At 44.5% G+C, this 26212-nt stretch overlaps 1 long non-coding RNA gene across 1 annotated transcript in view; it reads left to right on the top strand.

The window, feature by feature from the left end:
• Positions 1-7470: 7470 nt before the first annotated feature.
• LOC309569495 overlaps positions 7471-26212 on the top strand; it is a 240669-nt gene continuing 221927 nt past the window's right edge. Inside the window, exon 1 of the long non-coding RNA XR_014226073.1 lies at positions 7471-7526. This is a non-coding gene — a long non-coding RNA (uncharacterized lncRNA). The remainder of the gene's footprint in view (positions 7527-26212) is intronic.

The following is a 26212-nucleotide window of genomic DNA, read 5'->3' as shown; positions in this document are numbered from 1 at the left end:
ACAAGGTACGTGACACTAACCCTTCACAGGGTAATAATAGTGCAGGCAGCAATACAAGAAAATATACACCATAGCGCAGAGTTTTATTGCTTCTAATTTTACCTCTTATATTACAGGAAATGAAGAGGTGGTAGAAGTCATGAGCTACTGGAGAGGTGAGTAAAATACCTCTTTTTTTACAGGGAATGGAGGGGAGGTAGGAGACACAGGCTACTCGAGAGGTGAGAATACTATCCCTTCTATTACCAGGAATGGAGGGGAAGAAGAAGACAGGGACTACCAGAGAGGTGAGTTTAATAACTCTATTACCTGGAATGGGCAAAGGGTAGGAGACATGAGCTACCGGAGAGTTAAGTATAATATCCTTTGTATTACAGGGAATGAAGGAAAGGCAAGAGGCATGGACTACCAGAGAGGCTAGTAAAATACCTCTTCTATTACAGAGAATGGAGGGAACGTAGGAGACACGAACTACTGAAGAGGACAGTATACTACCCCTTCTATTACCGGGAATGGAGCAGAGATACAGTAAGAGACAGGGACTACCAAAGAGGTGAGTTTAACAGCTTTTCTATTACTAGGATTAGGAGAAAGGTAGGAGATATGGACTGCTGGAGAGGTAAATATAATACCAATTATTTTACATAGAATGAAGGTAGCAGGCACGGGCTACCGGAGAGACAAGTAAAATACTTCTTCTATTTAGTGTTAATTTTTGCATCAAATTTTGATTTTGATTTAGTTTTAGTTGTAGTCTTTTGACTAAAATTTTAGTTTTAGTCCTATTTTTAGTCATCTGCAATTATTTTAGGTTTAATTGACTAAAATCCCCAGTAAATTTTAGTCATTTAAAATAATTTTAGTCAACCAAAATTGAATGTGTTTAGTTAAATTGTAATGCAATTCTATAGAATTTCCAAACTCATATTCTGATATCGTGTTATTATTTATGGTTTAAAGGTTTAAACAAACTCACAGATACAGATTAAGCCACCCTGGACGGTCTGAAGAGGTCTGTAATGCTGCACAGTGCTCTGAACAGTGGTCTGAGGAGGCCTGTAATGCTGTACAGTGTTCTGGGCGGAGGTCTGAGGAGGCCTGTAATGCTGTACAGTGCTCTGGATGGTGGTCTGAGGAGGCCTGTAATGCACAGTGCTCTGGATGGTGGTCTGAGGAGGCCTGTAATGCTGCACAGTGCTCAGGACGGTGGTTGTAATGCTACACAGTGCTCTGGACGTTGGTCTGAGGAGACCTGCAATGCTGCAGAGTGCTCTGGACGGTGGTCTGAGAGGCATGTAATGCTACTTAGTGCTCTGGATGGTGGCCTGAGAGGCCTGTAGTGCTGCAAATTGCTCTGGATGGTGGTTTGAGAGAGGCCCATAATATTACACAGTGCTCTGCATGGTGGTCTGAGGGGAGGCCTGTACTGCACAGTGCTCTGGGATGATGGTCTGACTCTGAGAGGCCTGCTATGCTGCACAGTGCTGGATGGTGGTCTCAGGTCTGAGGGATGGCCTGTAATGCACAGTGCTCTGGATGCTGATGGATAGAGGAAGCCTGTAATGCACACAGTGCTCTGGATAGATGGTGGTCTGAGGGGAGGCCTATAGTCATAATGACCTGTAATGCACAGTGCTGCTCTGGATGGTCGTCTGAAGACTCGGAGGCCTGTAATGCTGGCTGCACTGTCTGCTAACTGCTGCTAAGCAAAGCACGATACAGACAAGTCGCTTGCTGGGAGCAGAAGCAGACCGAGGTCCATGGAAACTGGAAGTTCATGAGGATAAACATCCCTGCCTCACAATTTAGTTTGGTTTTCGTTCGTTAACGAAAATGTAATTGATTCTCATTATAGTTTTTGTCAGTGGACGAAAATGTGGTGTACCTTTCGTTTAGTTTTCGGCACCGCAAAAAGGTAGCTGACGAAAATGTTGACGAAAATGTTTTAGTTGACGAAATCAACACTGTTTCAATTAGAGGGAATGAAGGGGAGGTAAAACGCATGGGCTACCAGAGAGGTGAGTATAATAATACCTCTTCTATTGGAGGCAATGGGAAAAAGGTAGAAAATGTGAGCTACCGGAAAGTTGAGTATACTATCTTTTCTATGATAGGGAATACAGGAGAAATAAAAGACAGGGGCTACCAGAGAGATAAGTATAATATCTCCTCTAATACTGGGAATGGAAGTGAGGTAGAAGACAGGGGTTACTGGAGAAGTGAGTATATTATATTTTCTAATACAAGGAATGAGGGGTAGGTAGAAGAAAGGGGATACTAGAGAGGTGAGTATTATACCTCTTCTATTGGAGGCAATGGGAAAAAGGTAGAAAACTTGGGCTACCAGAAAGTTGAGTATAATATCTTTTCTATTATAAGTAATAGAGGAGAGGTAAAAGACAGGGGCAACCGGAGTAGGTGAGTTTAATATCTCCTCTAATACTGGGAATAGAAGTGAGGTAGAAGACTGGGGCTACCAGAGAGGTAAGTATAATATCTCCTCTAATACTGGGAATAGAAGTGAGGTAGAGGATAGGGGCTACCGGAGAGGTGAGTTTAATATCTCCTCTAATACTGGGAATGGAAGTGAGGTAAAAGACAGGGGCTACCAGAGAGGTGAGCATGATATATTTTCTAATACAGAGAATGAGGGGTAGGTAGGAGAAAGGGGATACTAGAGAGGTGAGTATAATACCTCTTCTATTGGAGGCAATGGGAGAAAGGTAGAAAACTTGGGCTACCAGAAAGGTGAGTATAATATCTTTTCTATTATAAGTAATAGAGGAGAGGTACAAGACAGGGGCTACCGGAGAGGTGAGTATAATATCTCTTCTAATACTGGGAATAGAAGTGAGGTAGAAGACAGGGGCTACCGGAGAGGTGAGTATAATATCTCCTATAATACTGGGAATAGAAGTGAGGTTGAAGACTGGGGTTACTGGAGAGGTGAGTATATTATCTCCTCTAATACTGGGAATAGAAGTGAGGTAGAAGACAGGGGCTACCGGAGAGGTGACCATAATATCTCCTCTAATACTGGGAATGGAAGTTAGGTAAAAGACAGGGGCTACCAGAGAGGTGAGCATGATATATTTTCTAATACAGAGAATGAGGGGTAGGTAGGAGAAAGGGGATACTAGAGAGGTGAGTATAATACCTTTTCTATTGGAGGCAATGGGAGAAAGGTAGAAAACGTAGGCTACCAGAAAGGTGAGTATAATATCTTTTCTATTATAAGTAATAGAGGAGAGGTACAAGACAGGGGCTACCGGAGAGGTGAGTATAATATCTCCTCTAATACTGGGAATAGAAGTGAGGTAGAAGACAGGGGCTACCGGAGAGGTGAGTATAATATCTCCTATAATACTGGGAATAGAAGTGAGGTTGAAGACTGGGGTTACTGGAGAGGTGAGTATATTATCTCCTCTAATACTGGGAATAGAAGTGAGGTAGAAGACTGTGGCTACTGGAGAGGTGAGTATAATATCTCCTCTAATACTGGGAATAGAAGTGAGGTTGAAGACTGGGGCTACCGGAGAGGTGAGTTTAATATCTCCTGTAATACTGGGAATGGAAGTGAGGTAAAAGACAGGGGCTACCAGATAGGTGAGCATGATATATTTTCTAATACAGAGAATGAGGGGTAGGTAGGAGAAAGGGGATACTAGAGAGGTGAGTATAATACCTCTTCTATTGGAGGCAATGGGAGAAAGGTAGAAAACGTAGGCTACCAGAAAGGGGAGTATAATATCTTTTCTATTATAAGTAAGAGGAGAGGTACAAGACAGGGGCTACCGGAGAGGTGAGTATAATATCTCCTATAATACTGGGAATAGAAGTGAGGTTGAAGACTGGGGTTACTGGAGAGATGAGTATAATATCTCCTCTAATACTGGGAATAGAAGTGAGGTAGAAGACAGGGGCTACCGGAGAGGTGAGTATAATATCTCCTCTAATACTGTTAATGGAAGTGTAGTAAAAGATAGGGGCTACCAGAGGGGTGAGTATAATATCTCCTCTAATACTGGGAATAGAAGTGAGGTAGAAGACAGGGGCTACCGGAGAGGTGAGTATAATATCTCCTCTAATACTGGGAATGGAAGTGAGGTTGAAGACTGGGGTTACTGGAGAGGTGAGTATATTATCTCCTCTAATACTGGGAATAGAAATGAGGTAGAAGACAGGGGCTACCGGAGAGGTGAGTATAATTTTTCCTCTAATACTGGGAAAAGAAGTGAGGTAAAAGACAGGGGCTAACGGAGAGGTGAGTATAATATCTCCTCTAATACTGGGAATAGAAGTGAGGTTGAAGACTGGGGCTAACGGAGAGGTGAGTATAATATCTCTTCTAATACTGGGAATGGAAGTGTAGTAAAAGATAGGGGCTACCAGAGGGGTGAGTATAATATCTTTTCTAATACAGAGAATGAGGGGTAGGTAGGAGAAAGGGGATACTAGAGAGGTGAGTATAATACCTCTTCTATTTCAGGGACTTGCCTGAAAGTTTTTAAAGGTCTAAAGAGGATTACTTTAATGATAGCAGTACAGACTTTACTCGGTTTTGTTTTCACATGCAATCCAAATGAAAAATCCCTAACAGCAAGTTCATTTTTATTGAAGACACACCATAGCTGTATTGACATACGGTTAGACACCAAACCGCACTCAAAATAAAGTTAATTTAAGTCAATTTTATACAAATATTCAAATCAGTTGGGCAAAATTTACCAAAACGCCATAATGCATCAACTTTTTCACCCTAAACAGCTTTATTTTTGCACGGGCGACCTCAAACCCTTTCTCCTAAATTGCCTTAGAAGCAGCGCGGTACTTTTTCAACTTCAAACCTACCAATGACTTTAGCTAGAGGTTTAATAGTGGATGTCTCTTTTTATTAAAACTTTTTCCCTTTCTCCGAGGCAGATGTCAGTGAATTTTACACTTGATGATTTATGGAACGTTCGGTTGAGATGATGCCTATTCATCGTACTAATCCACATTAGTGTGTAGATATCTATTGATTAAGCAGTAACAGAGAGCCCTATTTACCTCGCTTCTTTGTGGCTGAAGGAGAGTGAGAGCTTTCTGCAGCCTGGACAACATCTCATCTTTCATTGTTTAAAAACAGCTAATGTCCAATTCTCTGTTGCATAATAGGTCGATATTCATAATGCCATCTCATGGCTTAATACACTGACTTGTTAATGGATGGAGCTCACGCTGGAAGCAAGGGCATTATGTGAAATTTAATTTTCACATAATTAGGCAGATTTGGGACAGCAGAGAACATTGGCCTTTACAGAAGCAGCAAACTTCTGCCTCAACTTTTAGAACTTATCGAGTGTATAGATCAATTGTCGTCTTTGCAAACTGCCCGGTGCTAATATTTTTAAAGGAGTTTTCTACTTCTACATCCATATCAACACCTATGGAATTTCCCGATAAGTGAAAATAAGGGATGCATGCCCTGCATTTGGGCAGGTGCAGGTATTTGTCTTTCCAGTGGCTGGTGCAACAACAGGACAGGGAGTCTGTTAAGGGAAATGTCCCCTTGGAGACTCCGTTAGCTTTCCCTAGGGAAGGAAGATAGGAAGATATCTGATTTGATGCCAAGTTCCTGCAAGATTTTAGACGGTCATCTTAATAAGGGAGCCTTAAAATCAGGAATTGCACATCATTTGGGCACAATTTCTAGCGAGTAGCTGGTTAGGGAGAGGAACATGCTGGTCAGGGACAGTATTTAGTGCAGGGACAAGTTCCTGGCAAGTAGGAACATTGTAAAGGATGTTGTGTGGTGCCAAAGAACCTCTTAACCACTTTAAGACCGGAAGGATTTGCCCCCTTCCTGACCAGGCCCTATTTTGTGATTCGGCACTGCGTTAATTTAATGGACAATTGCGCGGTCATGCAACGTTGTACCCAAATAAAATCAATGTCCTTTTTTTCCCAACAAGTAGAGCTTTCTTTTGGTGGTATTTGATCACCTGTGCAATTTTTATTTTTTGTGCTATAATCAAAAAAAGAGTGACAATTTTGAAAAAAAAAAAAAAAAAAAAAACAATATTTTTCACATTCTGCTATATGAAATTCTCAAAAAATTAAAAATCAAAATTTTTTAACATTTTAGGCCAATTTGTTTTCTGCTACATATTTTTGATAAAAAAAAATCGCAATAAGCGTATTTTGATTGGTTTGCGCAAAAGTTATCGCGTCTACTAACTAGAAAGATTTATGTAATTTTTATTGTTTTTTTTTTTTTTTTTTTTTTTACTAGTAATGGCGGTGATCTGTGATTTTTAGTGGGACTCCGAAATTGCGGCGGACAGATCGGACCCCTATATGACATTTTTTACATTTTTCGGGGGGGGGGACAGTGACATTACTACAGTAATCAGTGCTAACAATATCCACTGTTACTGTAATAATGACACTGGCAGGGAAGGGGTTAACACTGTGGGTGATCAAGGGGTTAAATGTGAGCCTAGGGGAGTGATTCTAACTGTATGGGGGCGGGGCCAAGCTTTCTGACAAGAAAGAAGCACCAGAGAGTGCGATCTAAAACCAATGTTGAATAAGAGAGAAAAAAATCTATTAATAAACATTAGTTTTACTGCACTTAGAGCGTGCCCTCTGGTGTTTATAGCTTATTGCTACAGAGATCTCTTCTATCTCATGAGGAGCTGCACTAAGTTACTGGAAGCCAGTTACATAGCTACATAGTCGGTAAGGCTAAAAAAGACACCAGTCCATCCAGGTCAACCTGTGTGGGCATGTATTTGTTTATTTCAACAGTAAATCATATATCTCTGTATGTTGTGATCATTAAGATGCCCATCTAATTGTTTTTTTTATTATCAAAGCTCCCTGCTGATACCACTGCTTTTGGAAGAGAATTCCACATCCTTAACGCTCTGACAGGAAAGAATCCTCTACGCTGATTACAGCTAATGGGCTTCTCTTCCAATTTCAGTGAATGGCTGCATGTCTTTTTAACCACTCTGCAACCGCTCACAGTAATACTACTGCGGCAGAGTGGTTCGTTATCGTCCAGCCACGTAGTATTAACGTGACTGGACACTCCCCCTTCTGGGCGGCGCTTGCGCGCCGCCGGAGGCTCGCTCCCGCTGTTTTCATTCACAGCGGGAGTCGGGCCAGGGGAGGAGCAGCGGCGATCGCCGCTGCTCTTACCCGATCGTCGGGGATCGAGTCTGGAGATCCGCCCGCTGTGTGTAAACACAGCGGGCGGATCTCCATAGTGACAGGGAGTGACAGATCGGACTGTTCAGCATAGCTGGACATCCGATCTGTCCATGAATCACATAGTCACCTCCCCCCCTACACGTCAGTAAGCACCAGGCATACATTAACCCCTCCCTCTCCAATAAAATTAACCCCTTCCCTGCCAGTGTCATTTTTACAGTAACAGTGCATATATATAGCACTGATTACTGCAGTAATATCACTGGTACCCCCAAAAGTGTCAAAAATGTCAGTCAGGGGTCCGGTCTGTCCGCCGCAATGTCGCAGTCCCGCAAAAAAAATCGCAGATCGCCGCCATTACGCGTTAAAAAAAAAACACCAAAAATGACAGAAATCTTTCCCTTTGTTAGTAAACGCAATAACTTTTGCGCAAACCAATCAAAATACGCTTATTGCGATTTTTTTTACCAAACATATGTAGCATAAAACAAATTGGCCAAAAACTTTTAAAAAAATTGGTTTTTACATCTTTTTTGGGGGGAATTTCATATAAAAAAATGTGAAAAATATTGTTATTTTTTCAAAATAAACGCTCTTTTTTTGTTTATAGCGCAAAAAGTAAAAATCGCACAGGTGATCAAATACCACCAAAAGAAAGCTCTGTTTGTGGGAAAAAAAGGACGTAAATTTCGTTTGGGTACGGCGTCGCACGACCGCGCAATTGTCAGTTGAAGTCGCACAGCGCCGAATCGCAAAAAGTGGCCTGGACGGAAGACAGCAAAATCCTCCGGTTGTAAACTTTCACTGAAAAGTTTTTTCCCTGTGCTACGGTCACCAGTACGCTATTTGTATATCGCTATCATATCTCCTCTCAAGCGTCTCCTCTCCAGAGAGAATAAGTTAAATACTTGTAGTCTTTTGCCATAACTGAAGCCCTCCAGTCACTTTATTAGCTTTGTTGCCCTTCTCTGAACTCTTTCTAGTTCCAGCACATCCTTCCTGAGGACCGATGCCCAGAACTGGACGGCATACTCCTGTAGAGTGGGAGAATTATTGTTTTATCTCTGGAGTGAATCCCCTTTTTAATGCATGCCAATATTCTGTTGGCTTTGCTTGCAGCAGCTTGACATTGCATGGCATTCTGGAGCCTGTCATCTACTAGGACCCTCAGATCTTTCTCCATCCTAGATTCCACCGGAGGTTCTCCCCCTAGCGAATAACTTGCGTTCGTATTTTTGGCACCCAAATGCACTACCTTACATTTTTCAACATTTTTTTTTTTGAAAATTCTTTTTATTGCAGTTTAAAAAAAATACAATACATTATACAAAAATTATAAGAGGGGTCGCAGACAGGGTAGAAGGCAACACCGCCTTAAGAGCAATGTTCCTGTTGTTGGGACATAGTTACTTAACCACTTGCTAACCGCCGCCCGACTATATACGGCGGCAGTCAGCCCCTCCCAGGCAAAGTGACGTACCGGTACGTCACTAGCCTGGGAGCGAATAGGGAGCGAGCACGCAGCGCCAGAGGCGCGCTCCCGCCCCCGCTCGTACCAGACGAAGCCGGCGCGTGTGACCGGCGGACTCGATGTCCGCCGGTCACTCGCGATCGTCGGGTAGAGAGGGAGAAAGGCAGGCGGCTAATGTAAACAAAGCCGCCTGTCATTCTCCCCTGTGTAAAAGCACTGATCACTCGGTCCTGCTATGTAGGACCGTTGATCTGTGCTGTTACACCACTAGCCACATCCAATGACAGTTAGAAACACACCCCTAGGGACACACTTAACCCCTCCCTCTCCAATAAAGTTAACCCCTTCCCTCCCAGTGTCATTTTTACAGTAACAGTGCATATGTATAGCACTGATTACTGTAGTAATGTCACTGGTACCCCCAAAAGTGTCAAAAATGTCAGTCAAGGGTCCGATCTGTCCGCTGCAATGTCGCAGTCCCGCAAAAAAAATCGCAGATCGCCGCCATAACGCGTTAAAAAAAAAAAATGACAAAAATCTTTCCCTTAGTTAGTAAACACAATAACTTTTGCTCAAACCAATCAAAATACGCTTATTGTGATTTTTCTTTACCAAACATAGGTAGCAGAAAACAAATTGGCCAAAAATTTTAAAAAAATTTGAATTTTACATTTTTTGGGGGGAATTTCATATAAAAAAATGTGAAAAATATTGTTATTTTTGCAAAATTGTCGCTCTTTTTTTGTTTATAGCGCATGATCAAAAAATCGCACAGGTGATCAAATACCACCAAAAGAAAGCTCTGTTTGTGGGAAAAAAAGGACGTCAAATTTGTTTGGGTACAGCGTCGCACAACCGCGCAATTGTCCGTTAAAGTCACGCAGTGCCGAATCGCAAAATTCCCCCTGGTCAGGAAGGGGGTAAAATCTTCCGGGGCTTAAAGAGGTTGTAAACCCTTTTTTATTTTTTACTTTTTACCCTGATAGACAAACACATAATGAGCTAATATGCATCGCATACTAGCTCATTATGAAATACTTACCTTAGAACGAGCCCCCGCCGTGCCGTCCGCTTACCTGTATGACGGGCGACATGTCTAGTCGCCCGTCTTCCGGGATCGCGGCATCCGGCCATCTGATTGGCCGGAGCCGCGGTGACGTCACTCCCGTGCACGCGCGCGGGAGCCGACGGTCACGACACGGAGTTCTGAAGGAACGGCACGAGTGGCTGTTCCTTCAGAGCGCATGCTCCAGTGACGTCACTGGATGCATCGAAGGTAAATATCTCCTAAACGGTACATGTTTAGGAGATATTTACACTACCTATAGGTAAGCCTTATCATAGGCTTACCTATAGGTACAACTTGCCGAGGAGGGTTTACTTCCTCTTTAAGTGGTTAAACTAGACATAGGACAACTCTCTACTACTAAAACTAAAACTCCCCCCTTAAACGCCCCCCCCCCTCATCCCCCCCACTCTGCATCAGCCAACTTATTTTCTTTCTGAAGGGATACAGAAGAAATTCAGGATATACGATTGCACCATATGTCATTAGAAGAAAGTTAAGATCTAAAAGACAACCAGTCATCTTGCCTTCTGCAGTAGGACAGTATGCTCTTCCTCACGGAGTCAAACAAATTATACCACTACTCCCAGTTCCCACATGATGTGTCCCTAGGGTTATTACGTAAATATGTGGCTCTCATCCCACTGTGGATAGTGAGTTAACCCAGGATTCCCATATCTTATCAAATGTATTACCACATCCCCTGGATAAGTATGTTGCTCTATAAAAGGGCATCATGGAGTTCACCAGACCCTTCCAATAGGAGAGTATGGGAGCAAGTTGATTTTTCCAGTGAAGAAGTATAGCCTTTCTACTAGTGATCGACCGATATCGTTTTTTCATTGCCGATACCGATATTTTGGTCATCGTGTATCGGTATCGGCCAATATGGGTCGATATTTTCGTACATTTAAATTTTTTTTTTACTTGACAGGTATCCTTGTGGAGGGATCTGGGGGTCTAAAAGACCCCAAACCCCTCCTCTACATTTAAAAGCATTCAAAACGCCAAGTTTGGCTGTTTTGAATGCTGTCATTTTTTTTAATCTGGCGCCAGTACCTGGAATTGATGTCATGACATCACTTCCGGGTTTTTGCATGGAGACCCGATCAGAGCCCAATGTGGCTTTGATCGGGTCTTCGGTGGCTGTGCAGACTGGTTGCTCGGGTCTCCGGTTGGACTGGAGACCAGGACGAGCAGCGGAAGGCGGCGGGAGGGGGGATGTCCCCTCCCGCTCCTTGTAATGACAGCCGATCGGCTTCTCAGCCGCATCAATTGTCATTACAAGACAGCCGACCATCGGCTATGGATGCCAGTACTGGGGTGATGCCTCTAGCTGCAGGCATCGTTCTGATACAAGCACTTTCCGAAATATAGGTAGTATCGGCCACCTTGGTGGCCGATTCCGATATATCAGGGAAAGTACATATCGGCCCTCAATATATCGGCTTTGCCGATAATCGGTCGATCCCTACTTTTTACCATAGAATAGGAGTATATTGAGAAGTGTTCTAAGGGCAAGTGAGGGTACTACTTCCTTCACCAGGCCTAAGAGACAGACCTCATTTGCCATGTAGTTGCGATTATTTTATTTAGGTCTTCTTGTAATGTTTCCACATCCTGCGCTGAGTTTATTTCCCTGCTTAGCTTTGTATCATCTGCAAATATCTGATCGGCTAGGGTGGAGAGGCAGGTGGATGACATCACAATTTTCACCTCAGCCAATCAGAAGAAGCCTTATACTCACTGATAAAAATACAAAACTTCTCCTAAATGGCAGAGACAGAGGCATAACTAGAATCTTCAGGGCCTCGGTGCAACCACAATAAAGAGCCCCTGGCTGGAGCCCTTCCCTTCAAGCCTGGGGCTCTTCCCACTGATCCTGGGGCCCTTTACTATCATTACGGGGCCCTTTATTATGGTCCCGCAGCGGGACCCTTGCACAAGTTTTGCAGTGGGCCCCCTTCCTGCCATCTTGGGGTCTCCCCACGGTGGTGGAATGCCAGGGCCCGGTCGCGAGTGTGACTTTTGCGATCCTGGAAGTTTACCCACTGGTGTCAGTAGTTTTTTTTTTTTTTGGTATTTTAATTGTATTATTTTTTATTACTTTATTTTATTTTTTTACAATGTCACTGACTATGACTCTGTCCATTCAGAAAAGGAAGGAGCTGGTAAATTACATATTTACTGACCCCTTCCTGGTTCTCTATTGTGACACATCCCCTGCAGCAGCTGGCAGGAGAGGGAAGGGAGCACAGTGGGGGGGGGGGGGGCAGGGGAGCACACAGGGGCCCAGAGACAGCAGAACACAAGTGAACTGGATAGGAGGAGTGGTGGGGGCAGCATACAGAGGAACCAATCTCCTCCATTTTCCTCCTGCAGCTACAGGAGGAAAAAGGAGGACAGTGATTCCTCTACATGCTGCCCCCGCCACCCCTCCTATCCAGGTGTACAGGGGAGCCTGGAGCATGGGGCCCGGTTGCAATTGCAACCCCTGTAGTTACGCCCCTGAGTGGAGATGAATTGAGCCAAGTTCTTTTTAATTTTAGCTGCAGACAGGAAGTTGCTTGTACTGCTGTGGAACACAGCACCACATACTATATGTAGCTAATGCTACTACACTATGATAATGCGCACACAGCAGCCACATAGAAATGTAACAGAAATAGTTTGTTTGGGCCAGCTTGGCCCAATCAAAATATTTAAAGACAAATGAAAGCTGGAATTCTACTTTAAATGGCCATATCCGCCTTTTATTACAAAATGGCAAAACTACGGTAAAGCCATTCTTTTACACCACACACAACTATAAAGCAGACTATAAATTACAATCTCTTTTTTTGGTATCAAAGGCATGAACTGCACTTAGGTGAACCAGAAGCAATATTTTTAAATGGAAAAAGCTGCAAACACACTATGTGATATCAACATAGCCACAAAGGTATAAAGGAAGATATGCTGCGCTGGTTACAATGCTAAACATAAAGTAAAAAAGCGATTCTGTTAATACAAAAATAAACCCACAAAAGCATACGTAATAATCATATGATAACTAACAAATACATTTAAAAAAGAGCCCACATGTGAAATTTTAGGTGAAAAGATTGTGAAAGAAAATGACCACATCCACTGACATGAACAGTTAAAAGTTGGGGATAACTTGTAGAAAGTTGAGAGATCCTCCACCAGGTAACAGCATGCAAGGCTTACCAGATAGTTATGACCCTCCTAAATAAAGAAAGGTCAAAATGCACCTTAATCACAGAGCATCACAGGGGTCATCTTAAATGAAGTAATCTGATGGTTAAGTACACTCCAACCATCTCAAGAGGCATGTTAAAGGAACTCCTCAATTGAGCATCCATCCAAGTATTATGATATCTGTAGCCACTGTCATGTGACAATCTCCCCCGAGTCTTCTCCTCTTCGGTTTACTTCCTGGTATGGGGTCCTTTATCAGGTGTCTAGGTCACAATCATATGCCTCTGGGGAACCCTTTAAATAAATTGGGTCCCCATCAACACCACCTCAAAAACAATCTCAAAGCTAACAGTAGACACATCTTGATTCATAAAATCCCACGCCAATACTAGTTGATCGCAGTGAAATAAAGGATGGCGTAGAGATGGGTCCCCGATCATTTCACACCAGCACCAATTTGACTTCCTTGATAGACCCCAAACCACTTACCGGTTGCTGTGACTTCCATAAAATCAGTGCTCCCAAGAGCATCGGGAGGGGGGGAAGTTCTAGCATCGTGTGGCAACATTGCCTAGGCTCCCCTCAGACCATCTCTAAAGCTCCTCCTAACCAGTTACCCCAAGCCAATCAGGTAAATGATCTCTAAACAACCTGTAGCTTCTTGGCTCCTTGGTTTTCCCCTCTTTTTTCTATTATGTAGGACACATGACCACATGCCCTACATTTGTTTTGTCTTCTTTTTCTCTTATTGGCAATAATGGAGCACAGCTTGGATAAAATATAATTTTGGGGTGTGCTCCCTGCCTCCCATTCCAGGGGGAACAACCTCTGAGGCCCCCAGAGTGTATTTATTACCTTTTGGACTTCTTCTCCTGGCAGGCACATGGTCCTTAAAGCGGTGTTCCAGCCTCCCCTCTCCCTCTCCAAAAATTTAATTCAGCAGCTACACATACTGTACACATACTGTACCCATACTGTACCCATACTGTACACATACAGTAGCTGCTGACTTTTAACCACTTAAGCCCCGGAAGATTTTACCCCCATTCCGACCAGGGGGTATTTTGCGATTCGGCACTGCGTGACTTTAACGAACAATTGCGCGGTCGTGCGACGCTGTACCTAAACGAATTTGGCGTCCTTTTTTTCCCACAAACGGAGCTTTCTTTTGGTGGTATTTGATCACCTGTGCGATTTTTTGATCACGCGCTATAAACAAAAAAAGAGCGTCAATTTTGCAAAAATAGCAATATTTTTCACATTTTTTTATATGAAATTCCCCAAAAAAATATTTAAAAATCAAATTTTTTTTACTTTTTCGGCCAATTTGTTTTATGCTACCTATGTTTGGTAAAAAAAATCGCAAAAAGCGTATTTTGATTGGTTTGCGCAAAAGTTATCGCGTTTACTAACAAAGGGAAAGATTTCTGTCATTTTTGTTGTTTTTTTTTTAACGTGTAATGGCGGCGATCTGCGATTTTTTTTGCGGTACTGCGACATTGCGGCGGACAGATCGGACCCTTGACTGACATTTTTGACACTTTTGGGGTTACCAGTGACATTTCTACAGTAATCAGTGCTATATATATGCACTGTTACTGTAAAAATACACTGGTAGTGAAGGGGTTAACTTTATTTGGGAGGGAGGGGCTGTGTGTATCCCTAGGGGCGTGCTTTCTACTGTGATTGGCTGGGGCTTGAGCTGTATGGACACTGATCAACGGATCTACATACTAGATCCGAGTGATCAGTATCCTAACAGCAAGGAGAATGACAGGTGGCTTGTTTACACAAGCTGCCTGACATTCTCCCTCTCCCCCGCCGGTCACACGCGCGGGGGGGGTCCGTGACCACGCGGGAGCGGGAGCGCGCCTCCGGGGGCGCGCGCTCGCTCCCTAGCCCCTTACAGGCTAGTGACGTAGCCCTACGTCACTTTTCCTGTGAGGGGCTGACTGCCGACGTAGATCGGCGTTAGGCAGTCGGCAAGTGGTTAATATTAGGACACTTAACTGTCCTTGAGTCCAGCGATGTCGGTACCACAGCCGATGTTTCCATCGGCTGTCGGGTACTGCCTCCGCCATTGCCGGGTAATGGTACCTTGAGAACGTCAGTTTTGACGAAACGTATATCGGTCGCGGCGTGCTGACGTCACCTACACGAGACGTGAGGGCGGGTGTTTGGAGCTGACCAGCCGGCGACTTCGATTCAGCGCTATCTTCCACATTTGTTTGTAAGTGCAACCTTTTGTTTTATGTGCATTAAAAATAAATGGTTTTACGCTATGAGGCTCTCTATTTTCCACATGTGAATACCTATCGATTTATGTGGGAATTTTTGCGGATACAATTTCTTCATTGATTGGGACCAGGGGCAATACATTGAATTCCATATCCGTTGGGATTACTCCATCTTTGCTTCTAATATCTATATCTCTAGGTAAGCAGTGGTATATGTTGGTGGTGGTCACTGATATGGATTGAACTTATCGCATGGGATGGATCTGAGGCGGCTCTGATATCTGTTCTTTCTGTCACCAACCTATATATTTCTGGTAAGCATCTGGTGATGCTGGTGGTGGTTTTTTACTATACTTGGTACCTTATTCTAAATCATTTCACCATAGGGGGTTCCTAGTGTGTATATTTTTTGCTCAAATACAGTATCACGCTATGTACACTTTTATTTCATGTGCACTTGATTGATGTCCATTAAATCCATCGTATCGTCTGTGATCTGGAAAGCTCCTTAAAGGTCTTCCCTTAGGATCCACACTTGATCCGGAAAACATCATCTTCTTATCAGGCGATTTGTACTGCTGTATCTGGTAAGCAGTATATATTACCATTTATAGAGGAGTTTCTCCTGGAAGCTTCTGGATTCTTTTTTATTCACTATTTTTTGATTATGGGACTTTATGAGGACATTCTCTTATAATTCACTTTTTTGGTCCTTTCAATTTAAGCGCAGCTTTTTATATTAATTGGGTCCCTAATGCGCATGCGCGAAGCGCACTGCACATTCGGATTGGCTCGGCAGCGGGGGAAGGAGGAGGGTGCAAAACTTCAGTGGGACAGCGCGCGGCACCGTCTCCTGGAAGTGGGAAGGGTACCTGTCAAAAACAGGTACCCGTTCCCCTCTGAAAGGTGCCAAATGTGGCACTGGAGGCGGGAGGAAGCAAATGAGCAGAAGTTCCACTTTTGGGTGAAACTCCGCTTTAACTGTCAGCCCTCAATTTTTCAGAGTCCTGCTGACGTGATGATTACCTCAGGGGATGGACTTATAGGTGTTGATTTACTAAAACTGGAGAGTGCAAAATCTGGTGCAGCTGAGCATTGCAGCCAATCAGCTTCTAACTTCAACTTGTTTAAAGTGGTAGTATACCGCTTTTTTTCCACTTTTAACTACAGGTAAGCCTATAATAAGGCTTACATGTAGGTATATTTAATATCTCCTAAACCGGCACGGTTTAGGCGATATTTGCACTGCATTCAGCCTCTCACGCGAGCGGCGCATGCGCTCTGAAGGTCCGGCGGACCTTCAGCATTCCTTGCCGGGAGCTTGCCGGAAAATGACTCCCGCATGCGCGGGAGTGATGTCATCGCGGCTCCGGCCAATCACAGCGCCGGAGCCGCCGAAACCCGGAAGAGACGCCGAGGGATCATGTCAGCTCCCACAGCGGTGTCCGGGGGTCCGTGTCGGGGCTTTGTTCTAAGGTAAGTAATTCATAATGAGCTAGTATGCGATGCATACTAGCTCATTATGCCGTTTTCTTGCAGGTATTTTTTTTTTTTTTTTTAGGTTTACAACCGCTTTAATTAGGCTTTGACAAAAAAAAATGTGGAAGCTGATTGGCTACCATGCACAGCTGCACCAGACTTTGCACTCTCCAGTTTTAGTAAATCAACCTCATTGCATGTCTTCAGCCTTCTGGGTTGAATGATTATTCAACCTAATTGATTGAGCTCATTGTGTAATGACAGCTCCAGCGTGGAGGTGCTTATTGCAGCAAAGTTGTCTTTTTATTTTTATTACCTCCTAGGGAACCTTTAAAAAAAAAAAAAAACAATAAAAAATAGTAGATAGCCTAAGGGGTCTGAATGTACGTCATAGGTGTAAATTGTGTTTGACTGTAGCGCACTTTAAATGTTCTTTCATTAAAGTTTTTTTTTTCCTTTAATCAACCCCCTAATGAATTTTGATGTGATGAATAAAGAGATAAATGTATGTAATTTCTAGGCATTAATGCATACATTAGCATCATTTATGTATGATAAAGATATTGAAAGCCACTTTGTAATCTGTAATCTACATAAACAAGATGTGACCTTGTCCAGACCTGACCCAGTCACCGAGATCCTCAGTGATTTCCAATATGTTTCTAGACACACATGGGAAAAAGATGTTTTAGGACTGTAGCATGAAATGAAGTGTAATCATCACCCCATCTAGCCATAACACACAATGCAGTATTATTAGTATGCAGAATGCTGGCCAACAGTTTCGTATTCTAGTGATGGGTCGTTGGCTTGGTTTCCTACGATGTACAATCTGCATGTGGTGTTTATACTGGCTCCATATTTGGGTGGGTTTCCTCAATACAAAACTCTGTATATCGTCATGTTAAATGGCTTCCATGTTAGGGGGTCAAATATCTGTCTATAGGCTATGTCACGTGAAAGATTTTAAAGCAGATAGCTGTTGTAAATACAGAATTGCTCATGGTTGTCACGTACCTGGTGGGAAGAGCCTGGTTTGTAGAGGAAGGCCTCTCTTACACCTCTGACTCTGGGCCCCTAATAGACCAGACAGGGGGCGCAGGAGTGCAGAGTCACACGAGTGCCGGTAGTTGTGCTAGCCTGCTTGGCTTCCAGGTGAGTGGTATGCCAGATGACAGCGGATCCCAAGGACTGGAACAAGCTGGTACTTGGACATAGTCATCAGAAGAGCAGGTGCCAAGGGCAGATGGACAGATGCTTGCAGCTAGATAGCTCTGCAACACTGCCCCCTTCAGGGTTCCTTCGGTCATGAAAAACCCGGAAAGGTTATGGAATTTAAAAATGGCAATTTCCAGGCCCGGATACGTTTTGTAAAATAATTTAACCCACAAAGTTTTGGAAAAGTAATGGAAATTTGAGAGAAAGGCGCCACTCAGTGTAACAGATGTAAATAATTGTATTGACACATATTAAGAAATTACAGCGTCTATCTTCAAAGCTCGGCGTCCTTCCGGGTCCGCGGTGTTTCCGTCCCTGAGGCTAGCCAGCAGCTGGGAGATGACACAAGGGGAGAACCAATCAGGGGACTCAGTCAGATTGAGGCAGCGGGGAAGCGCATACCTCACTGGAGGGCCTCACGAACGTGATGACGCCGGGGGGTAACCGGTTTCGGAGCATGCGTGTACCGCTCCTTGACAGTCCCTTGAAGGAGCGGTTCACGCATGCTCTGAAACCGGTTAGCCCCCCCCCCCGCGTCATCACGTTCGTGCGGCCCTCCAGTGAGGTATGCACTTCACCCACTGCCTCGATCTGACGGAGTCCCCTGATTGGTTCTCCCCTAGTGTCATCTCCCGTCTGCTGGCCAGCCTCAAGGACGGAAACACTGCGCACCCGGAAGGACGCCGAGCTATGAAGATAGACGCTTACCTCCATGTAAGTTTTTAATATGTGTCAATAAAATTATTTACATCTGCTACACCAAATGGCGCCTTTCTCTCTTTTCTGCCTGTTCGCGGGACTGTTGCTTGGGCCTAACAAAGAGCTGCCCTCGATGTAAGTGCCGCATTTGTGCATCTGTGCCATCCATACCAGTCCGGTTGCACCTTATCCATCATAACTGCCTGAACTGAAGCTTTATCCCCAAGCAGGAGCGCCCATCAAATCTTTTTCTTTCTCCAGTATATTCGAATATAGTTGATAATATTGGTTCAATTACAATAGTTAACTTTCGCGCTATCTGTCACATGATGTTCTCTGCGTGGGGTAACCTTTTTTACAGTCTATGGGGGTAACGCAGTTTCAGCTAACGTTAGTGTGTAGCAATGCCAGGGAAATGGGTGTAACATGGATTTTCTTCTTATTTAACATGTATACATAGACATTTCATGAAACATTAGGTCATGAATATTTACTTGAAGTCATGGAAAATTCATGGAATTTTATTGGTAAAAATGTGTACAAACCCTGCCCCTTGAGGACTGCTGGATTTTCACATTTTTGGGTCCCCTTGGGTTACTGTTAGCAACTTTGACATTCACAGTCTATCATTTTACTTCTTGGCTCAGTCAATAATTAGTCCAGGGGTATGTAGTTGTTTTGTGTTTTATTTATAAATTAGGGATGGGAGAAGGGAATAATGGGATACTGCAGATTAACTATGCACAAAGTTTGGAGGACATCTATCTTTAGATACAGCCAGGCTGTTAATCCTAAATCCACCTAAGTGGCAAGGTGGATCGAGTCTCTTTCCAGATGACTTAATTAACTAATATTATTTTCAGGACACTCTCCTAGTATCCTCTTTCTTGACCACTGACACCCGTCCACTGACTATCCTACTCCAGGGTGGCGCCCCTCAGGTCAGGCCCATTGACACGATCCCCTGTACTCACGATACTGTTTTTTCTGGGGTCTCCAGTGTTTCCCCCTCAGTCAGCTTTCCTGGGCCTCTAGGTTCAGCTCCGTTCCTCTGGCCCTCAGGATGATCTCCTGATGCCACGTACCAATGCTACAGAGGTGAAGGCAGCCGCCACCCTCCCTCCAACCGGGACTCTGCTCACCAGCCTAAGACCCCGCAGCACATGTGCTCCTGCCTTTTATAGTTTCCAAGAATGCACCGAGACAGCCTGCCTCTACCAATCACCAGGACTGTATCAAAGCCTATGTAACCATTGGGTTAGGTTTCCTCCCACTGCCCAACATGCCTCCCTATTGGACCAGTGTGAAACACTTTCTAGACTCAATGAATCACATACTGAGCACTCTGAGCAGACCTCATTCACAGATCCTGCTCGCTGCTAGACAGAAAGCAATATAGATACTCTGTCACTAGCACCTACCTCGGAGGGTGCTATAGCTCCGTATGGACTGGAACATAAACAGAGTCAGACAAGCCCGGTCATATACACAAAAATTGGTCACTTCCCCCACCTATAATAACTGTTCTTAACAGCAAGGAGCACTGGAAGAGCAAACGCATGTCAAAAAATCCAAGGAATAACGCATACTGTTAGACAGGTTAATTTGGTTGGTTGGTTGCTGGCTGGTTGCGACTGGAAATTCATTGGCTTTTTTGAAGACGGGTCATATACAGTGTGATCACATTAGGTACTGATGTGGAGACTGGAGAGTGGCCAGGGTACAAGCCAGGGTCGGTGCAGGTGGAGATAAGGAGTAGTCAGAACAAGCTGGGTAGATAAACTGGAAGCAGATGCAGATAAACAGGGAACAGAACAATCATGGGAACGCTGTAGACAAGACAGCACTGATCCTGGGTACTGACCCAGTTTAAATTTCCCATTTGGTGCCTTTATCTGTCACGGATGCGCAGCGCACATGAATGTACATATGCATATATCTATTGGCATTCCGGCGCATATTTGTGTGCATGCGCATGCGCATGCACGTTAACACGCGCTAACGCACCTCTCCTAAGAGACGTTCGGCGAACAGAATGTTGCCTGCAGGAACCATCTCGTGTTCTGGCAAGCCCTTCCAGACAGTGGTTTTGTTGCAACAGATTGGTAACTGTTTTTTTCACTTATGATTTTAACCGAGGAGACTTCTCCTTTTTTTCATATAGGTAAAAAAAAAAAAAAGAAGATATATTTTTATACAGTATCTCACAAAAGTGAGTACACCCCTCACATTTTTATAACAAATCTCTCAGGCCATTTTTGTTTCCTGATATGTGTTTGGAAAAGCATACTCCATAGACAATCTGAGGTCATGACAGGCAGTAGATGAAGCAAAATCCAGGGTCATTTCGATTCAGGACAGGCAGGAGATAAACTATAATACAGAGACGGCCCAAGGTCAGGGCAGGCAGCAATCATAGGAGTAGCTTCTTGTAGCATTGCTGCCAGAGGTGGGCCTGTTGCCCAGCAAACGCTAACATTCTGGTTGGATCGGAAAGAGGCTGAGTGATGGACTGAGCAACGTGAGCATGTCTCACATTCCTAATGCCATTTATATAGGACCCTATTTATCAAATTATAAAGAACGTTTTGAGATATGTGTGATATGTAAGCTTTAAACATAGACACATGTACAGTATCTCACAAAAGTAAGTACACCCCTCACATTTTTGTAAATATTTTATTCTATCTTTTCATGTGACAACACTGAAGAAATTACACTTTGCTACAATGTAAAGTAGTGAGTGTACAGCTTGTATAACAGTGTAAATTTGCTGTCCCCCTCAAAATAACTCAACACACAGCCATTAATGTCTAAACAGCTGGCAACAACATAAAGCATAGTAAACACAATTTACTATGCTTCAGTGATGAATGGACACAGTACGTGATTGGTGCCATTGATGGCTCACTGTGTTCATTCAGGAAAAGAAAGGGCTGATAAATAGGACATATTTACCGCACCCACCCCCTCCCCTCCATCCTGAAACATCCCCCTGTGTTCCCTCAGCAGCTGCTGGCGGGAGAGGAGGGAAGCTGGCAATGCTACAGGAGAAGGGGGTACACAGAAAGGCCTGGACAGCAGGGGGGGGACGCAGATACCAATCCCCCTGCAGTGAAGCCACAGGAAGAATAAGGAGGAGACACTGGCAGAGATGCTGGGGGAGCCACAAGAGTTGGCAGTAAGGGAGTACAGATGTTGCTTCTGCTCGGAAGGTGCCCGGGCCCCCTTTTGAACTGATGGGGCCTAGGCCCGGTACAGGAGGGCTGGCTGTACTGCCTTAACAGCGGCTCTGGAGCCAGCTTCCGATCAGGCATCCAGGTGGATCCTGACAATATATTTAGGATTCTTCCAGAGTCTGGAGCTGCTCTGTGATGCTTCCTAGTAAGTGCACTGCTATGACTCAGAAGAGAAGTATGGCTGAAAAGCTTTGGCCATACTTCCCTTGTAGGCTTGTAACAGGGGCATATCATCTTTAACAAGATAGCTGTGATGACTTCTGCATGCCTAAAGGGATGCCCGGGGGTGTCATGTTTCTTATTACCACACTGATCATGTGAGCTTAGTAGGCAGACCCTCCCACCAGAATGGCTTATCTCAGTTGTGACGGTACTCACCGTCACTGGGAGTGAAAGACAGATACTTAATGGTTTGGATTGCTTCAAGTGGGAGAGTAATATTTGTCAGCAATATCTCTCAAGGAGTATGAAGATTTAATCCCACTTTACACTGTGAGACCTGTGGCCTATTGCCATGGAGTCTGTGACACCTAGATGTGTATTCCATGTATTTCAATGTAAGAGACGGCAGACTGTCATTGGCAGTCTTGTCCTATTGTCTATCTATTGAGATGGAATGTGGATTGTGTTAAGTCTGCCTGTCCCATTGTTAAATGTTAACAACCTCACATTGTTCTGTCCAGGTGGCTAGATAATTAGTTCAGGTTAATTCTGTTTCTGTATACAGTTCCATCTGCATATGATAATATAATCAGGCAACCCTTTCACCTGTGTGCGTTAATATGATCAGGAGGGGGAGGTCCATGCTGTATATGAATTCTGTGTGACTGTTTAATAAAGAGTTCTACTTCACCTTCAATCTAGAGTCCTGTCTCTTATTGGGGGAATCTGCTACAAGGGATTGCTGTGCTCTTCATACTCCCTTGAATAATCACTAAGCTCTTGTAAGAGCTTGTTCCTGTTCCTGCTTCACTCTCTGAGGAAAGAGAGGTTCACCCACTGGAAGCTGGAGCCTTGTCGTAGGTCCAGGATGGGTAGGAGACGGTGAGGTGGTTATGGTGTCTGGTGGAGTGCTTGGAGCCCTCGGGAAGCACTAGTAGCATCCGTCAATGGAGGTACCCAGTCGGGGTGCCAGTTGATCTGTTACATCAGTATCTACAGGACAGGAGCAGGTAAGGATTTTCAATAGGAATTCCTCATTTTAAAATGTATACAATTAACTCGAAGAGGAATTTCCTTCTCCGCAAAAGGGGGTTTCACTTTAAATACTCTTCTCATTTCCCCGTAAAAACATTGTGGATATTTTCCACATCCATTTTCTCAGGTTTGTGTCGGCGATTATGAAGGAGCCGCGCAGAAAGATGAGAAGGCGGCATCGACTTTCCTGCAGCACAATTCACAGAACGCTTTGGTGGAGCAATTTATAATTTGCATCGATTAGCAACGTTTACTTAATCAATAACACATTAAAGTAAATAAATAGGATGCATTGGCAAATCTAGTAATTATAACAATGCACCAACACAAAACAAAAATGATCGCGATGGTCCAAAGAAAACGAAGTGTAATAATTAGCGGTGGTATAGACGCGGCGGGTGGGCGGGGGTCGAGGGGGGTGCTGCGAGGAGAAAGGACGCAGCGGAGTGTTAAAGGACGGCGGTTGTACGCCTCGTGTTTTGTAACGCTGACCTTGGACTAAATACATTCACCTCCTTCTGAGCCCAGGGAGCAGAACCTCGTTATCATTCTCGGCACAAAGACGTGACAAAGGAACCGTAGAAGCCGGGGACACTTGGCCTGCTAAGGAACAACTCTTGATAAATATGTAAAAAAAAAAAAAAAAATCCATTGTTTGTTCTTTCACAACAAGCCTCTAAATATTTAAAATGTTGCAGAATTGCTTGAATTCAGTCTCTATAAACCATGCGGCTGGTATGGCCACATTTTGTGGCTATACCAGACACTATGCATTGCCAGGGCCTGTCTGATTGGATATGTAGCACCCTCCTAGATAGGTGCTAGTGAGAGAGTATTGTTTTTGGCTCTGTCTGCCTATCAGAGGAGCAGCAGGGAAATCTATATTGCTCTTTGCCTATTAGAGAGCAGGGCCTGCTCAGTGTGCTCAGTGTGTGATTCATTATATCTAGATAGTGTTTCACATTTGTCCAATAGAGAGGCATGTTGGACAGTGGTAGGAAACCTGACAAATGGGTGCACAGGCTTTGGTACAGTCCTGGTGATTGGCAGAGACAGGTTGTCTTGGTGCATTCTGGGATACTGTATAAAAGCAAGGAGCACATGTGCTGTGGGGTCTTTGGCTGGAGAGCAGAGTCCCGGAGGAGGGTGGTGGCTGCCTCCTCCTCTGTAGCAGTGGCACGTGGCCTCAGGAGGTCGTCCTGAGGGCCAGAGGAATGGAGCTGACTGAGGGGGAGACACTGGAGACTCTGGAAAAGCAGTATCTTGAATACGGGGGATTGTGTCAAGGGGCCTGACCTAAGGGGGGCCACCCCAGGAGTAGGATAGTCAGTGGACAGGTGTCAGCAAGCAAGAAAGAGGATACCGAGGAGAGTGTCCTGAAGATAAACTTAGTTCATCAAGTCGACTTAGGAAAAGAGACTTAAAACTAAATTCACCTCCGTGGCAAGGTGGATCAACAGCCTGGCTGTACCAAGAGATAGAAGTCCCCAAATCTTGTGCATAGTTAATTCAGAGTATCCCACTATTCCCTTCCATTGGCGTGCACAGCCTATTGCATTAGGGTGTGCACCCCAAAGCTCAAACACATATGCATGTGTGTGCATGTGTATATATACAGTGTCCGTAGAGCAATGAATGGTGTCAGTAGATTTTATTTTTTACAATTCTATTTCTTTAAAATTATTTAGGAGCTCCGTTAGGGGACTTTGGTGAAACTGGGGAATCTACACCCACGTGGTGATTGGGGTGTGCCCAGGCACACCTGGAACACCCTGTGCGTACACCTATGTTCCCTTCTCTCTTCCCTAATGTATCAATAAAACACAAAACAACTACATACCCCTGGACTGTTTATTGAATGAGCCAAGAAGGAAAGCGAGGGACTGTTAATGTCAAGGTTGCTAATGGTAACCTGTGAAATCCAGCAGTCCTCAAGGGGACAGTGCTACAGATAGAATTCAGAAGATCATGTAGGTAGTCCTTCACACTGCAAATCTAGTGGAGATTGTACAAAGATTGCACAATTAGACTGTGAAGTCTGTCACCAGCTTAGTAAGTTGTCATAAGGTCATCTAGCGCCCAGGCCAAAGATGCCAAAGAGCACCCCCCGCCCCCCTCCACAAAATGAACGAGCATTATGTGTCAGCAAAGCTCCCCCCAAGCAGGGCCAGGACAAGGGGTGGGCAGGAGGGAGCGACTGCCCTGGGCACTGTGGTATCATGTGAAGTGGGGGGTGGAGCTCCAAGGAGATTGGGGGTCTGAATTTGTGTTGGGAGGGGAAATTTGGGGGACAGGGGGAGGTGAGAATTGTTTTAGACAGGGAAATTGGGGGGTGGGAGGGCTGCTAGGAGTGGGTGGTGATTTGGTGGGGATTTGTGTTCATGGGGGGCGAGAAGGGGGATTTGTGCTAGGAGGAGAGGTTTTGTTTTTTGCTAGAAGAGGTCATATGGTAGATGGGGGGGGGGGGGGATTTGTGCTATCAGGGATGATTTGGGGTATTAGTGCCAGGAGGGAAAAATTGGGGAGGGCGGGGGATTTGTGCTAGTAGGAGGGGTTGGGGTGTTTTTTTTTGTGCTGGGTGGGGTGTTTTTTTTTTTAAAGGGGGGATTTGGGGAGAGAGAGGATTTGAACTGGGAGAAGGCATGGGAGGCAAAGATTTCTTCTGGGAGAGGGATTTTCACTGGAAGGAAGAGGAACTTATACTTAGGGAGTAAGCGTGCAGATTAGTCCCCTTTTTTTTTGGGTTGGGGGAGGGTCTTTTTTGCTAATACATAACGCTCATACATCTGGGGGAAGGGAGCACAGTTTGGCATGTTCGCCTTGAGCTTTAAATGACCTTGTCCCTGCATTGCCCCAAAGCATTATTTCCCTTTGCAAACAAAAATTCTCCCCAAACAAAAAATTCTCTCTCTTTCAGTACTCCTGCTAGCTTGTAGGTAGGCACTCTCCATGCAATGCCCCCCACCCCACATAATACCATAGTGCCCAGGGCAACTTTCCCTTCTGCCCACCCCTTGTCCCAGCTGGGTTGTCACACACCCGCTGAAAGTGGACTTGCTTTTAGAATGTCTGCTTTGTATGCTGATGGGGCATAGAGGGTGCTGTTTAGGTGGTCCTTTAGGAGGGTAGAGGCTCTTTGAGCTTGTGGACGGGGCAAGTGGTGGGGTACCTAAAATAATGAGGCAACACACACACAGAGTCTACA

Source organism: Pelophylax lessonae, assembly GCF_965119305.1.
Source record: "Pelophylax lessonae genome assembly, chromosome: 13".
Taxonomy (NCBI): Eukaryota; Metazoa; Chordata; class Amphibia; order Anura; family Ranidae; genus Pelophylax; species Pelophylax lessonae.
The sequence above is the reverse complement of the archived record's forward strand: the minus strand, read 5'-3'. Positions and strand labels throughout refer to the sequence as shown.